The sequence below is a fragment of the Bactrocera tryoni genome, unplaced genomic scaffold (assembly GCF_016617805.1).
Source record: "Bactrocera tryoni isolate S06 unplaced genomic scaffold, CSIRO_BtryS06_freeze2 scaffold_25, whole genome shotgun sequence".
Classification (NCBI taxonomy): Eukaryota; Metazoa; Arthropoda; class Insecta; order Diptera; family Tephritidae; genus Bactrocera; species Bactrocera tryoni.
In genome coordinates this window covers 25,688,558-25,700,939 of record NW_024395977.1, presented here as the reverse complement: position 1 = coordinate 25,700,939, position 12,382 = coordinate 25,688,558, and the positions used below count along the sequence as shown (strand labels likewise).

General features: G+C 33.8%; 1 long non-coding RNA gene across 2 annotated transcripts; it reads left to right on the top strand.

Annotated features, from left to right (window-relative positions):
* LOC120780555 lies at window positions 1-1,937 on the top strand. Of its 2 annotated transcripts, XR_005705908.1 has the most exons (6): window positions 1-871; window positions 934-1,115; window positions 1,181-1,285; window positions 1,346-1,557; window positions 1,629-1,738; window positions 1,799-1,937. It is a non-coding gene; the product is annotated as an uncharacterized LOC120780555 (long non-coding RNA). The 2 variants fall into 2 exon arrangements; XR_005705907.1 differs by having other exon boundaries at window positions 1-1,115.
* Window positions 1,938-12,382: the final 10,445 nt, after the last annotated feature.

Below are 12,382 nucleotides of genomic sequence, written 5' to 3'. Positions count from 1 at the left end.
ATAACTGAAAATGTGCGTTGGTGTTAGTGCATAGAGAAAAAATATCCCTAGAAGAAACTGCTGATCGTTTCACTAATACACGCACATTTTTTATGTCAGAGCTGACGAAAAAATTACACTCAAATGACTGTCAATGCTTATGTTAAAAAGAGAAATCTATGAATGATATTGCTTATATATGTAAGAATGAAATAGCTTAATTATTCAACACTGTCATCATTGACAGTAAAATGAAATTTAAAATTACTGTCAATGTTGATTTTTTTTAAATAAACACTTTTCAACACTAAACATCGTTTATCAACACTGATCTGTATGCAGAAAAGCAACCCTGTAAAAAGAGAAACATACAACTCCATATATGTATGTACGTTTATAAAATGTTGCGCAAAAAAATGTTTACTGTTATTCTTGCCACAAACGAGAAGTGTTGCGCGTTAATTCAGTGAATTCTAAATCGAATTATTATATTTCGTGCGTTGTTTAAGTGATTTATGTTTTGTGATTAAATCTACAGTTTACTATATTATCAAGAAAAGATAAGTAAAAATTAAAAAAAACGACATTTCAAAATCATTTAAGTAAAGAAAAAAGGATTTTCAAATCCAAAATAATAAAATATAAAAATTTGGTGGAATGTGCGGGGAAGTTAAATAGTGCGCAGAATAGTGAACTCATAAATACGATGAAATATGTTGCAAAAGAAAATGACGAAAAAAGTGATGTTGTGTCTTTCACGATTTTTCGCAACAACCCGCACATTCTGCTTAAATGATTTTAATAACATAAATTTAATAAAAATTTTAATTTTACATGAGCTCTACAAGCAATATGTTTGGCGAATCAATCTTTGAAAGCCAAGAAGAAAATGGTAAGAAAACAGAAATATAAGGCAGTCGTATTCCATTAATAATATTTAAATATATATATCAGATCATCAGATATTGATCCCAAGGAAGTTATATAGTATAAAAGACAACGTATCAACAACCTCAACCCCTTCACAAGATAAGGAGAATGTATCAACTCAAGAATTAAATACGATGGCCATTCTAAACGAAATTCTGGGAAAGCAGAGGGAAATATTGGATAAGATACATACTTTAGAATCAAATGTAAGTAAATATTCTATAAGTTTTTCAATTTAGATATTAATGCGGCTCTTTTTTAAAATACATAGCAACAGATATTATTCGATACATTAGGTTCACTAAATAATGGACAAGTGTTGATAACAGGAAATCAGAAACAAATTACGGACAAATTGGAAACAGTGGAACAAAAAGTAAATATTTATATATAAAGATATAATTACAAATAAAATAATTTATTTGTATTTTCACAGTCTATAGATAGATCGGAAATGCTAGCACAGAGTTCCCTGATTAGGGAATGTAAAGTTCATTTAAAAAAATTGAGCGATCGGTGGGCCTCATGACCGGAGAGGAAAAAGACGAGGCTCTCGACCAGGTAGCAAGCCTTTTACCTATTCAAAACTTTGAGGGATGTTTGGAAGTGGAAGAAATTCTAGAGAAACATGAGTTCGCACAATCTATGGTAAAAACCTTTATTTATAATATCAACATCTTAAAAATTACTATTTACATTTATATATTATTATTTTACAGATCAGTTATGTCCACAAACTTAAAAGGACCTACTAGAGTATTTCAATTTTGATGGAAGAAGAGAAAATTAGCATTATGTAAGCTAAAAATCTTCGAAGAAGTTTTAAGAGGTAAATAAGTTTAATGTAAAAGCAATAGAAAACTATTTTTAATTAATTTCAATTTTATAGTCGTTTACCTGCCACAAGGATCTTTCAATTTGGAAAAGAGTATACGGAGGTCTATTGAACGGGGTCACCACCGAAATAACCAAAAAAAAATATATTAATAGGAAAAGAAACAATTAATATAATTTTTCAATAATTTAGTTTTATTTTATTACTATTATGATTTTGAAACATGAATTATATGAATTAAAATTAACGAATTATTGTGATTTAATAATAAGATATGTAAATATGTAAATTTTGAAACATGAATTTTGTGATTTGAAATATGAATTATTATGATTTAATATATTATAATGTAAAATAGATTTAAAAAGAAATTTTATATGATATCGAATTTAATTCTGATGTAATTAATTTTATTACATAGAGTTATATTAATTTTTTACAACATTTTTGACATAAATGTTATTTTAATATTCAGATTATAAATGAATAAAGATAAAACTAATTTGAACAAAAAAAAATGTGTCATCATTGAAAGATTTACAGTCATAAATGACAAATTGCAAATATGTTAGCTTTTCAGTCATATTGACAATTTTCAGCTTTGACAGATCTGTGGTCAGCAATGAACCAAGAAAAAGCATGAGAGTAAGCAGTAGAGATATATACTGATTTAATTCCGAATACCAGTGTGTTTTAAGGAGAGATGCAAGCTCACACGCATGCGTTTGTTTACATCAGTTTTTTCACTAGGCTAGAATTTTTTTCAGCTCTGACAGTCAAATGTACGTTCAGCTGACTGTCAGTGTTCTTGTAGGGATGTAGTTGTATTGAAATATTTGACTCAAGTGGGTAGCCGTGGTTGGCAGGGAAGAATATGAAGACATAAATATGTACATATATGTATGCATGCCCATGATGATACTCCCAACCACAGCATTGTGATATTTTCATGCTTCAATTTTTGCTTTGAACCAGGCAATCGCAATGTATGCAAATATGTATACTTTTGCGTTTGCCGTCAGCATTTCCATATTGGCATGTAAACATCATTATGATATGAGTACAATTTTGTATGAATGCATGAATAGTAATATTTATAGCCAATTTGAACTTGCATATTTAATAATTTTACTTAATTTTTACATAATATACTATACTAATAAATATTTTTGTATTATGTTTCTTAGTAATATAAATTGAATTTATCACAGCAATATATAAATATATCGTCTATCATATTAATCTTATTATCTACTCATATGATTGCATGTACATATACGCATGTGCACATGCAGAAATTCAAATCATGATTTTATCACTTATCAATATATTACATGTGCGCGGATTGGATCTGCATGTTCATATACATTCCTTTATACTTATATGTACATATGTATGTACATATATTTGTATACACTTGAACAAATAATGCACAAGATACAAACGTACATATGTACACATATGAATATATCACCAACAAAAATTGAAGCATTGTTCTACCAAAAAAACAACAATTGTCTAAATAGCAGAAGTATCACAAGTCAATATGGCAGCCAAATTGGCGAAGGACAAATGTAGTAATGTATGTATATTTCTGAGCATAATTTTCATTAAATGCTCAGCTTTATTCACGCTCCACTGTTAAAATTTCTCCTTCTTAGCTAGCTGTGGTGAAACACGCTCATCGCATTTTGTTAGCTTTTGGCAGTTCACACGCTTGTCCGTTGTTGGACCTTCTCTATAAATATACGTTCTCTGCGTTTCTTCTGGTAGTTACCACATATTTATTTTTACTAACTATTGGCCAACTAACTCACCATTGAAAGCGAAATCTATAATATATAGCTGGATTATGCTTCGTACCCCACCCCCTAACAATACTAACAAGCCAAATGAAAAAAATAGTTTCAGAAATAGATAAGTTGAAACAAAATTTGAAAGAATTAGAACAGTTATGCGAACAATTAAATATTGAAAATCAGAAGCTTAAATAACAAAATAATCGTCCACTTGTGCCTAATTATAGTCAATCACAATACAAAACTGATGAAGAAGAATTAGCTCTGGAAACAGACTAGATTTTAAAGAAAAATAAAAGGCTAGTAAAAAGCGTAAAGCCGAAGCTTCACGAGAAGTGATCTTAAAAGAAAATACGTTTTCATTGAACGGTGAAAACCAGACAGTTAAAAATGAAAAACCGAAGTATGATCCACGGCCTTCACCTCTTATGATTTCAAATATCTCTAATTATAAGGAACTAAATAACCTAATTAAATATAATACCAAAAGTTCATTTGTGTTAAAACTATTAAATAACGACTTTCATAAAATAAGCGTTACATCAAGTGATGACTATAGATCAGTGACATAAATGTTGTCTGCGTCGGGAGCTGTATGGTATTCCTTTGAAACGCGCCCAATAAAGGTTATGATTAAAAATCTCCACCATTCGTGTAGCATTAGTGATATCGCTGATTTAAAAGAACAAGTTTTAAATGTTATGAACGTCATAAATAAACTCAAGTGGAAAACACGAGAACCTTTAAACATGTTTTAGCTACTTTTGATTCTAATGAAGACATCAAGAAAATATATGAAATCAAACACATTCATCACAATTTCGTTGTTCTTTTAGAAACAATTAGGAACTTCTAAACTTATTCCACAATGTAAAAATTGCCAGGCATTTGGACACACCCAAGAACTTCTGTGGAAAAATGTCAAAGTGAACCATCAACCATCGAGAGCCAAAAACCAAACTTGGTAAAACCAAAATGCTGTAACTGGGCGGAAGGAAGTCATTCGGCAAACCACAGAGGATGCATTGTTGCCAAGGAGAGTTCAAATCATCTGCAAAGGCCATTTGAAGAAACAAAAGTTTCCATAAATTTGCCCAGCACATCAAGTACTGTCAACAAGCAGAATAAAGTGTAGAGACAGAGTAAGCCACTCTTTTCTGAAGTACTGAAAAGCAAATCAAACGTTATCTCATCTTCTCTATCTATCTATCTATCTATATAAATAAAAATGAATTGTTGTTCGTTAGTCTGATTAAAACTCGAGAACGGCTGGGCCGATTGAGCTGACTTTGGTTTTAAAATGTTTGTCGTAGTCCAGGGTAGGTCTAAACGGTGAGCAAATAAGGAAAAATTACGAGTAAGATAGAGTAAAACGACAATTCCATTTTCCCATATGAAAGTTGACCACTTACTTGCTGTCAAACATTTGACGGTATTTGTACTCTCAGTTCCACTCGAATTGAAGAACGCATTAAAACAAGACTGTTGAATCGACAACATAATATCAACTTTGCTCATAACATCGTGTATTTATATTTCAATTTCAAATTTCAAAATATATAAATATAATTAATGTGTTGACACGTTTGATGGTGCCAACCTTACAGTGTTACCAACTCTCAAAAATACTTTTATTATAATAACGGGGCATTCTGCCTGTGCAGACTCCATTACTGCTCATTGCTTACTAGATAAAGAATACCACATAGTTTTGGCATATATGGTAAGTTAGAAGCTCGTCCTTCAGCAGTTTAACAGCGCATGCCATTTATATGAAAATTCCAAAGAGGCAACATATTCCATTTCATTATTATGCCGACTTAACTTAATTTCGGTATTATGAAAATTAGAAGAGCGAGTTAAGACGGTTGTGTTATAATATAAAAATAAAGCACATTTTCAAAATAACATTTAATATTTAGCTTTAATATTGTTATTTTATAGAAATATTATGAAATTGTCAGAAGTCTTAAACTTAATAAAACTTATACCATAAATCAAAATCATTTTCATTTTAAATTTATTATTTTACATTTCAAAATAAATATACTAATGTGTTGACATGTTTTGATGGTGCCAACCTACAGCAAAGCACAACTCTCAAAATACTTTTAGATACAATTAATGTAAGCATCTCTGCCTGTGCAATTCCACATTGCTCATTGCTTTACTAGATAAAGAATATTACATAGTTTGTCATATATCGTAAGCTAGAAGCCGTCTCTTCAGCAGTTTAACAGCGCAGTTTTCATGTATATATGAAAATTTCTGTAGAGGCAACCTATCCCATTTCCACATATGCTGACGGCATTTTTAATTTTGGTAATAATAGAAAATTAGAAGAGCGAAATTAATACAGTTTGCCAGTTATGATTATAAAATAAAGTACATTTTCAAATAACATTTTATATTTAGTATAATATTGCTAATTTATAGAAATAATATGCAAATTGGGTTGGGAAGTCTTAAATTTAATAAACTTATACGAGCATAAATCAAAATATCATTTCTCATTTTAAATTTATTATTTTAATTGGTATATAAAAGTTATGCCACAATTATTATATAGTAGTCCAAAAATATAAATTTTTATTTTTCCCAGAAATACATTTGTAAAAAAAGGATCTTTATCCTTTCTTATTATCTTATTTTTTCCAAAAATACATTTGTAAACAAAAGGATATTTATCCTTTTTTTATGTTTCACACAAAAGATTTAAGGAGTTCAAGAGCTCAAAACGTGCCCTACATCAGCTACCTACCCGACGGCATTTCGCAAATGATAAAATAAATTTTTCAAGAGCTCAAAGCATACGCTACATCATCTCGAACCTACCTAACCTACGCTTTTGCGCAAATGATTATATCATGATAGCAGTGGGCATTTGCAATGGCAATAACAGTTAGTATTCTATAAATTCTATCTTGTCGAGATGCCCTGTAATAAGTGTATCCGAACGTTCCATTGTTTTGTCATCTCATGTAAAAAGCACGTATATCCGAACGTTACATTGTTTTGTACATACATTTAGAAACTTTTTGCTGCGCTCCTACTTCAACATCCTTGGTTTTGTCATCTCATGTTAAAAAAAAGAAACATTTAATTGGAGAAATAAGAAAGTAATAAGTGTATCCGAACGTTCCATTGTTTTGTCATCTCATGTAAAAAGCACGTATATCCGAACGTTACATTGTTTTGTACATACATTTAGAAACTTTTTGCTGCGCTCCTACTTCAACATCCTTGGTTTTGTCATCTCATGTTAAAAAAAAGAAACATTTAATTGGAGAAATATTGAAATACTGCTAAAAGTGATTTTCTTCTCGCTGCTTACAATGCCGAGGAAAAGAAAACGACCTGACATAGGTCGTCGAAGTCGTGTAAATGTGCAACGAGCTGCTTTACGCTCCAACCGCACTAATGATCAGCGAGATGCTGATAATGATAACAGTCGTACAAGTATGGGAGAATTGCGTTCAAGAGTAAATAACTATCAAGTGGATAGGGGGAGAATGGAACGAGTTCGTGCACATCGATCACAACAGCAGCGAGCACGAGATAACGAATTTAACCGATTCCGCAAACGCAATGCTCCTGTAAACCTCGAACGAGGAGCATTTTCCTACGATCCGGAATTTGATTATAGTGCCGGCAAATCTGTGACGATTGGAGAAATGTCAATCATTTGTCAACATTGTAATGCATTAAAGTACAGTAGTGAACCTGCAAGATTATGTTGTGCTGGTGGCAATGTACAATTGCCTCAATTGGTTCCACCACCTGAACCGTTACACTCATTAGTTAATGGGATGGAAAGTGAGTCTAAACACTTCTTGGCTAACATCCAAAAGTATAACAATTGCTTCCAAATGACATCATTTGGTGCAACGCATATAGTACAAGACGGCTTCATGCCTACTTTCAAGGTAGTATACCATAATTGTTTTAGTGAAATTCTAATTTATATTTGTATCACAATTAATTTAACCAGTTCTTAAACAATTACAGATACAAGGACAAATTCCTTCCATAATCCAACCGTCAAGCGAATCATTGTCCAACAACTGCAAACATTTCTTCACGAGAATAATGAATTAGTGAAGATGTTCAAAATGGCACTGGATCGGATGCCATCAGACAGCCATAATATTGTAATAAGAGCCGACAAAACACCTGCTGGAGAGCATGCAAGGAGGTTTAATTCACCGACAATAGATGAAGTGGCTATTGTCGTTGTTGGAGAGAATTTGCAATCAAGAGATATTGTACTTCATCGCCGGAACAATGAATTGAAACGTGTATATGAAACGCATAGAGCTTATGATGCTTTACAATACCCATTAATTTTCTGGCAGGGAGAAGATGGGTACCATTTTAATATCAAAATGGTTAATCCAACAACAGGTAATTAGATTATACAAAATAAAATATTTTATATGTTCAATATATAAATGTATTTTTTTATCATGTGTACTTCCAGGTACTGATACACACAAAAAAGTCAGTGCCATGAATTATTATGCATACAGACTCATGATCCGTTAAGGTGAAGTAAATCGCATTTTGATGTGTCAACGGCTCTTTCATCAGTATGCAGTGGACATGTACGTCAAAATTGAGACTGAAAGATTGACATACATCCGTCTTAACCAACAGCAGCTTCGATCTGAAGAGTACATTCGTCTTCGCGATGCAATCAATGCTGACGGCAATGTAAATAATGTAGGAAGAATGACAATTTTACCGGCCACTTACATCGGAAGCCCGCGCCACATGCACGAGTACGCTCAAGATGCGATGTCTTATGTTCGAAAGTATGGCCGTCCAGACCTATTTATTACATTCACCTGTAACCCACAATGGATTGAAATAAAAAAAGAACTGCTACACAACCAAACACCACTTGATAGGCATGACATCACAGCCAGAGTTTACAAGCAAAAATTAAAATCTTTAATGAATTTCATTACAAAGCATCGTGTGTATGGCCAAGTACGTTGTTGGATGTACTCTGTTGAGTGGCAAAAGCGTGGTTTGCCACATGCTCATATATTAGTCTGGTTGGTTGACAAAATAAGGCCAGAAGAAATTGATTCCATTATTTCAGCCGAAATTCCTGATGAAACGGAGTTTTCAACAACAGCTCACCCTGTATGATCGACGGCAAGTGCTCCAAACGGTACCCGAGAAACTTGCTTGCTGAAACCATCTCGGGAATCGATGGTTACCCATTGTATCGTCGGCGATCAGTTGATAAAGATAAAAGGACAAGATTTTCATGTAGACAATCGTTGGATTGTGCCGTTCTCTCCCATATTGTCCAAAACTTTTGAAGCTCACATCAACGTGTAACTCTGTGAAATCCATAAAGTACATATGTAAATATGTTAACAAAGGTAGCGACATGGCCATGTTCGCAGTACCAAACACAAATGATGAAGTGTCTCACTATCAGATGGGTCACTATGTAAGCAGCAATGAGGCTATTTGGCGCATATTTTCGTTTGCAATTCATGAAAGACATCCCACTGTATTGCATTTGGCAGTTCATTTAGAAAATGGACAACGAGTGTATTTCAACCCAAACAACGCTGTGGATAGAGCGGTACGTCCACCTGTGACCACATTAACAGGTTTCTTCTCAATTTGTGCAAATGATCAATTCGCTTGCACTTTGCTGTATGCTGATATGCCGCGCTACTACACATGGAACGCATCATCAAAGTCTTTTCAGCGTCGTAAACAAGGAACACCACTTGAAGGATATGAAAATGTATTTGCCACAGATGCCATAGGCCGTATATATAACAGTTGATGGACATCTGTGTGCGACTTACCGTGAGGCGTGTCAATTATTACGGTTGCTTGAAAACGATTCGCATTGGGATGATACGCTCAAGGATTCCGTGATTTCCCCTCAAATCCGAATGATTTGTGGATGAAATATAGGGATGACATGTCTGAGGATGTGTTGCATCGCGTGCGTTGTGAAACTTTGAATCCTACATTGGAAATTACGGCAGAGATTTACAATGACACATTGATCATAATAGCAGATATGTGTTTGTTCATGGCAAATAAAGTATTGTCGTATTTGGGCCTGACAGCACCCAATCGTGCTATGCAAGATGCATTAAACCATGAGTTGCAAAGAGAACTCCAGTACGATACTCAGGCTATGACCGCAGCAGCTCGCACAACTGTTTCGCAATTGAACGAAGAACAAAGGATTGCGTACGATCGTTTGATACAAGCTGCAAACAGTGGGTCTGGGGGGATTTACTTCTCCTGGGAGTACTGAGAAAACGTTCCTAATTACTTTGCTATTAGCAAAGATCCGATCGCAAAATGAGATAGCCCTAGCGTTGGCTTCTTCTGGAATAGCAGCAACTTTATTATAAGGAGGACGAACTGCACATTCAGCCTTAAAATTGCCTTAAACATGCATATCAACAAAACGCCTGTTTGCAACATCGCCAAAAATAGCGCTATTGCGAAGACACTCCAAGTATGCAAATTGATAATTTATGACGAATGCACAATGGCCCACAAGAGGTCGCTGGAGGCACTAGATAGGACATTTAAAGATTTACGTGATAACCAAAACATTTTTGGTGGAGCCATGATACTGTTGTCAGGTGATTTTCGTCAGACTCCTCCAGTAATTCCTCGATCGACTGTTGCTGACGAAATAAACGCATGTCTAAAATCATCAAATATGTGGCGGCACGTAAAGACACTACAATTAACTACTAACATGCGAGTGTTTTTGCAACAAGATCAAACTGCGACTGTGTTTTCGAAGCAGTTGCTGAATATTGGCAATGGTAAGGTCGCAGTTGACAGCTCGACCAGATTAATGACTTTTCCCACAGATTTCTGTCACTTCACAGAATCGAAAAAGGAGCTTATTCAGCGTGTTTTTCCGGACATTAAACAACAATATAATAACCACGATTGGCTAAGTGAACGAGCAATATTGGCAGCAAAAAACAAAGATGTCGATGATCTCAAAGCTGCCATTCAGAATTTCCTTCCAGGAAAGTTGTTTACGTACAAATCAGTTGACAACTATCCTGCAGAATTTTTAAATTCTTTGGACTTGCCTGGACTACCACCACATAATTTGAAATTAAAAGTAGGGTCAGTTGTCATCATGCTGCGTAATATTAATCAACCTCGACTTTGCAATGGAACGAGATTGGTTGTGAAGAAACTCATGAATAACATCATCGAAGCTAAAATAATCAAAGGAAAATACAAAGGAGAGGATGTCTTAATCCCACGAATACCTATGATTCTAACGGATTTGCCATTTGATTCTAAGAGGTTTCAATTTCCCGTGCGTCTGGCGTTTGCGATGACCATAAATAAATCGGAAGGCCAATCGTTGCAAGTTTGCGGAATAAACTTGGAGTTTTCCTGTTTCGCACATGGACTATTATACGTTGCGTGTTCGCGTGTCGGAAAACCAACATCCTTATTTATTTAGGCACCGAAAAAAAAAAACTAAAATATTGTCTACCAGAAAGCACTATATTAATTAACTGTATATGATCATAACTGTGTTGTATTTAGTTTAAGCAAAGATTTGTTTATCATGTTCACAGTCCAGAAACGAGCACATCCAAGAAAATTTTAAATTTTTGTATATGAAGTGTATAAATATAAATAAATGACTTAATATGTATATAAAATGTGCATTTGGATCCTTAATGTCAATGCATAGTAACTCTTATTTCCCATCAACTTGGCTCCATCTACTTCTGGAACTACTTGGCTCACAGGACATGAGACATTATGGTGGAAGTACTTTAGGCGACTCGACAAATCTGATTCAGATTGTGAACATTATCAATGTTGAGCTGCTGGCTGTCTTCAATAACATCAATATCTACCAGAACATTCTTGATGTTGGGCTTTTGGCTGTCTTCAATAACTTGAATGTCCTGTATGTCTTCGGCCGATAAATTTAATTCACAGAATGTCTCCTCAGATGATGAAGATGGCATTGTAGAAACGTGTTTTGGTTTAGATAGCAGCTTTTGCTTTAATATATTTTTTTGTACTTTTGCCCTGTTCACGCGTATTATTCGTTCTACATTCTTACCACAATTGGTACAAAATCTGAAGGTAACAGCGATTATGTTGTAGCATTCGTCGCATCTTAATAATAATTTAATATTTTTTTCTGCCGTTCCATCCACTCCTTTTACATAAAACGGACAATGCATTTTAAGGAGTTGAGAGGATATATAGCTTCACTATAACTATATTATAGTTGTTTGAATTTTTATTTTCTCGATGATGATGTGGTTCTTTTTTCCCTAACCATGGCCATCGTCACCGACAGATGTAGTTTGATAGTTATAGTGTAAATATTTGTCAGTGCCATTCTCGCTGCTATTTAGCAGAATTGAGCACGTTCAGTGGCAGAAATATGTATGTAAAATGACTGAGAATAAATAAAGAGAATTGCTTTGTAGAAAAATACACGAAATATACAAAGTTACACAGAGAATGTAAAAAAGCATTATCTGAGTGACATATGCATGCTTATTTTGTATTATATGAACCATTGTCACATATGCGTGATTATTTTGTGTTATAAGAACCATTGTTTTCCGAAAAATGGTAAAAATTTTATGAGACAAAATTATTTAAAAAATAATTTTAAATAAATTATTATTTCAATTATGATATTAATTTCGACTATTAGGTTAGGTTAGATGGCTGATCATAGATCGCACGTGGACTAGATATAGTCCTTTGTGAAGCTATTCAAAATTGGACTCCCGTGTTCGGACTTAAAGATCGGCGAAACGCTTCGTATCCAATA